The sequence below is a fragment of the Cynoglossus semilaevis genome, chromosome 19 (assembly GCF_000523025.1).
Source record: "Cynoglossus semilaevis isolate Cse_v1.0 chromosome 19, Cse_v1.0, whole genome shotgun sequence".
NCBI lineage: Eukaryota > Metazoa > Chordata > Actinopteri > Pleuronectiformes > Cynoglossidae > Cynoglossus > Cynoglossus semilaevis.
Window position 1 is genome coordinate 14380125 of NC_024325.1, and position 5718 is coordinate 14385842.

The window sequence follows — 5718 nt, forward strand, 5'->3', positions numbered from 1 at the left end:
AACAACTAAAAGTTTAATTATTATTATATACACTTGATAAATGTCTAAATTTCCACCCAGTGTTGGAGACTGGAAGTGTGAAGTTTTTTTTTGTGTGGTTATTTTTAATCTGTTATATGAAAAAACCCAATGTAATTAACTGAGACAGTCCCTTTAATCTATGAAAGGTTGATCAAATGAAAGAAAAATCCCCAATTCCTTTGTTAGTTATTATTGCAGCAGAGAGACACGTTAACTTTTAATAATTTTAGCCTCAGAAAACTCACAATCCCAGGACCCTGACCCTCTCTTCGTGTTTTTATTATCCCAGTATTCATCTGCAGAATCCGGTCTTGGAGATAAACATGTTAGAGATTTGTGAGCCAGGGCCAAGGGTTAAGTTTCTCTCTTCACAGCTCAATAAAACAGAGGGCCGGGCATTAAACAAAAGTACTTTAGGTGACGTGAGAGCAGTTGAGGAGAAAAATTATGCACAAATAATGAAGCAAATTAGAGTCGGACTCAGTGAGAGGCCTTAAGTGGCTAAAGTGCAAAGGCAGCTAATGCACTTGTGCCTCTGAGTCGGCTGTTTGCTCTGTGGTATCACATTTTCAGATGAAAGGATGTGCATCTGGGAGACATTCATCAGAAAAATGAAAAAATGGAACTTCACAGCAGAACAATCCTGCTCATTTATGAAGCTCACCTTTTTTAGCTGCAAACTTTTACATTATATGAAGAAATAATAATAATTCCGATTGATTGCAAGGACTGGTTTCCTTCTGTAATTAATGCAAACGTTTAAAGAAGAGCTCCAACATCCAACAAGTGTAGTTTTGGACCAGGGGAGGAGAAAAGGCTGCGCTCGAACCACTCGAAGGACACAGTCGCCATGGAAATGTACCAGAACAACAGAACTGATTAGTGCGTTCTAATTATAGGTATAACAAACAGGCACGCCATCATTTATCTGTCATTATTATTATTTTATTTCTTCCACGCTGGTTGGAAAACACTTGCCAGAAAATATAATTACTAAGGCTCAGAGAAATTCATCCTCCATCCCCCCCCCCCCCCCCCCCCCCCCTTTACTTCCCCCTTCAGAGAAGTCACATTTATGGAAAATCGGGGGAAAAAATAGACATATTTAATGAGCTGTTATTGCAAACTTGTATAGTTCAGACTTATATGAGTTATATGAGGTTTTAATGTAGTATTCATTATTTATTTATGAGCACATTAAGAACCAAGTCTTGTTCTCTGTTTGTATATAATCTGCAGTAATCAGGAAATCTTTATTTCTCTATTTTCCTATGATGACAATGTCCATGAAAACTGACTCTACAGACAGATGCAGTGTTTTTGAGATTGTGACTTTTTATCCACTTGAAATGTGTTGCGTTTTTTTTGGGGTCGTGAACATTAGCACTGAATACGCACTTAAAAAATAATCAAATTACATGTTTTTAAGATTCTTAGTCTTTAATATCGTGGGCTTTACACAAATTAGAAGTGATTCATAAATTGAGACTTGTTTTTTTTTCTAGGCTCACAAATTTTTGTCAGGTTTATACCAGACAAATACAAGAGAAAAAAAAAGTTTTTCGATTCTGTTTTCTCAAGCAATGGTTCTCAACATGGGGTCCGTGGCCCTAAGGAGGTCCAAATTTGAGTTGAGCAATGTCATGTTTTCTTTGATCAACTTTAAAATTGAAACCTTTTGAAATCAGAATCAGATTTCTAACCAAACTTTATAACCTAGAGAAAAACAATATCAAGGCTTAGCTAACATTTCTGATCCAGGTCCATCTGTTGTAGCAAACATTTCTGATCCAGGTCCATCTGTTGTTTTATCTTTTCCCAAAACTGAAAGAGCATTTGGCAGAAATGGTCCAAGAGTCAGTGGTGACCTGGTCCTAATGTCAAGGGATTCTGTGATGGAAACGCTGCTCATGGTAGACATTGTTTGACTCAATGAAGGACATGTAATAGTTTTGTTGTTTTGTTCTTGCAGTGACATCAAGTGCTGACACAGGGAGCTGTTTGAGTGTCGTCCGCAGCACGAGTTACAGTTAAGTCAGTGATTCTGTTAGAGCTCTCTTTGTAGATAAACATGATCATCAAATGTTACTCTTGAGGACTTCCAGTAGCAATTTGCTGGTGTTTCTCCCAAACAGATTTCCATCCTCGACTCAACACTACATTATTCATACTGTCAGTGATGTTTGTGAAACACTCCACCAGATGAAAATGATGGTGTTTGTTTGTCAAAACAAGGCTGTAGTGGACATAACAATGTCGGTTGATTACAGATGATGAGATGACGGTCACTCCACAGTTTGGAGAGTCGGTGCTGTTGGTCTGAATTCCCCTGCATTTACCTCTGCACTAATGCAAGGATACATCCTGATTTATATAAAGCTAAAGATATTGACTTTTTTCTGAACCTAAATCCAAAGCGACCAGAGGCTGCAGCAGCGAGGCTTGACTTTAATTACCGTCCAAGGAGATCTGCTGCACCTCGGGCAATATTAAAAGGTCAGTGAGTCTCTGACTGTTTATGCTGTTTTAGCTGCAAACACAAACAAAGTCAGGCTGAACACTGGAACAAAATCTGATTAATATGTAAAAACATAATTTAATTGTTATTGTTAAAAACATATTAATTGTTGCATATTGACAATATATGTTTAAAAAAATAAATGTATAAAATCAGTGTCTTATTAGAATTCCATTAAAGGCCAATTAGGATTGATAAACTGTGTTGTCAATTCTGCAAACATAGAAATATTACACACCGCATTTTAAACTAAAAAGGTGAAACAGCTCATTTGACTTAATAACTAATGACAAAGTTATATTTTAGAATCATTTTTATAAAAGACTAAATCACAATTGTTAAATTAGAGTAACGTCGCTTTTGCTTTTGGAATGGAGCACATTTTGATAAAGAATCTTGACTAATTAAAACTATGATTTTCCACAGACACAGTTGAGGGTCTGACCTGGGTCGTGGACCACCATTAGCAGCGTCACTTCAGTCTGTCATTGATGTCCAGTTAATGGACTGGCCTGCAGGACAACGAGGAGGAGCAGGAGGAAAGGGGACAAAAGGAAGTGACACCAGCAGAGTGAGGTCAGACTGAACGTCTTCAACAATCTTATTTCTTCATTTTTAGTAAGGAGTAAAAGACATGTCAGCCCTGTGGGTTTGGCTGATAAATGTCACAGCAATTAGCTTCACATCCATAGACAGAGGATCCAATACTGTGCTTTTTATACGGTCTGGGAGGTAAAGGGATATTCCAAATTATAGTCGGCAAGAATGAAAAGTGATGAGAAGATTTTTAAATTTTTAAACACACTTATTTTTTCTTTTGTTGGCTTAAATTGTCCCTATGTGACCATTGTCATGGTAATTTGTGGATTTGAGGTTTACGTCATGTATAGAACCTTTGAACCATCCTAACCCTAAATTTTAATGCTTGCTTTAAACACTTCTAAACTCTTTTTCTCTGTGCAGAAAGATGTTTTTTTCCTGTTTTATCTGAACTAGTAGATAATAGCAAATGAACCTGTTGCTAAATGAAATACCTGAAAAACCTGATTAATGATTTATGATATGATTTAATTTTTTTTGAACAACAAAAACAATGAGCTAACATATGCAGAATAAAACTTTGGATTAAGAATACTTAGTTTTAACCCATATTTATAATTTTTTTTATCTTAAAGTCTGGCGTTTTCAGCCACTGGTTTCAGCTGAGGTCAGAGTAAATAAACACTTTTTCTTTTTCTTTTTTTATCGCAGCAGCAGACCTCCCCCTGTGTGACTAATGGCTCTATGACAGTAGCTTATTGTTGGACAATACTTCAATCTAATTGTCAAAGCCGTTGTTTCAAACTGGCCTTTAAATTTAGTTTGTGTGTCAGCAGCACAGACGCACTGCGACTGTTTGGCGCGCCTGTCTGACTGTACAATGAATCACAGTCAGCGTAGTACATAACAACAAGCCTCGGGTGGTTGTCGGCATTAAAAATTGATTTAGAACAATGTGTGAAAATGTCAACTTCGTGCGAGGAAAAAAATAAATCCATGCAAAGACTGCAGCAGCCTTAGAAATAGAATAATAATAATAATAATAATAAAAAAAATGATTTCTTTAAGGCACCTCATTTAGTTTTTGTTCTGATGCCTTTCCCTGATTTGATAACGGTCCATTATCACAAGCAGCCATGGAACAAACGTACGTCAAACCTTAATATATTCAGTGATGATCTCCGTCTTTGTACCTGAAGTATCTTGATCTAAAGTCTCAAAAACACAAAAGCTGGGATGGAGCTGAAGAATTGTAAAAAAAAAAACCCAAACACATCTCCTTCAGGAACGGTTTAAAATTTGCCAAATGAAGAGCAGAAGAGCCAATATTTAGTGAAGGCAGTTGTAAATGTAATTCTAATAATAATTTAGACTACCACACTGAACCAACACTGGTGAAACTGTGTCAGCAGCAGATCTACTGCAGCTGGTTGCCCCTTGGAGGCAGAAGTTTGAGGTTCATCTGGGGCATCAACCCACAACCTTCTGTGTGTAAAGCAGATGTGTAAGCAGTAAAATAACTGCTACACCACTGAACCACTTAACTGCTACACTATGGAGCCGCTAAAAGTATCGTGTCAATTTCAACCCACGCCTCCTTTCAGAGACCAGAAATCCCTTTTACAGGAGTGGAGATATCGTGAGTCTGGCACTTTAGAGCCAACAGCCATCCTGACAACTTAAAGAGCATTTCAAAATGGTCAAAAGAAACTTTGACGCAACCATCTCCTATGCAACCAGCATACATAATAAACAAGGGCAAACCAAAATCCATTTCCTTGTTGTGGTCATGTGATGAAGGATATCTACAACAAAACAAATCACTATCAATAGTTCAGCACTGGTATCAACTCAGGTTTAATCTTTGGTTCCAGTGTGTGTAAAAGGCTTTGACAATAAGAGCTGTGTTTGCAGATGATCGTATTGTCAATTTGTTAATTGAGTTGTTGTTGTTTTCTAATGGTCCTAATGAAGGTAAAAGCTACAAGCCAGACCACACACACACCAGACCACACGCACTCACACTGTTGTGTTCCCTAACATCATTATGGTTCTACCGATGACTGTCGGTCTGAAACCCGACTCTGGTCATTTTGGGAAACAAACCTCAATTTTCTCTGGAGGAAAATAAAACCTTGGGAGGAACAGGATGCGTTGAAACAAATTTACTCCCATCACCCTTTTACTCACCACCACTAAAGCCCATTTTTCCAAGCAGCAGGAAGGCAATGTCACCATTAAACTTCACGGCAGAGATCATTCTATTTCCTTTGTCTTTGTCTGCTGCTTCGCTTTTCTTCAGTTTTTAAAATATCCTTGGAAATATTGGTCTATTTGCTCAGAACAGATTCGAAGCACGACGTCTTGAACAGCCATAGAGATACTGTATGTAAAATCAAATACACATAGGAGGTTTTCATTAAAATGCTCCAGGCACAACACCCTAAAAGCCAGTGCAGAGGCTGTAATTGTGTTGCAAAAGTGCCTATAATTTCCTATATTCACCACTCGTAGAGGATGCGTTGAGCCAAGCCGCTCTAACGGTGCTTGCAGTACAGTGTCAGGGAGAAATGTCAAACAGCCTCCTGCTTTTAATTGGTTTGTTCCCTGTAGAAATGGAACGAACATTTGCTGTATTT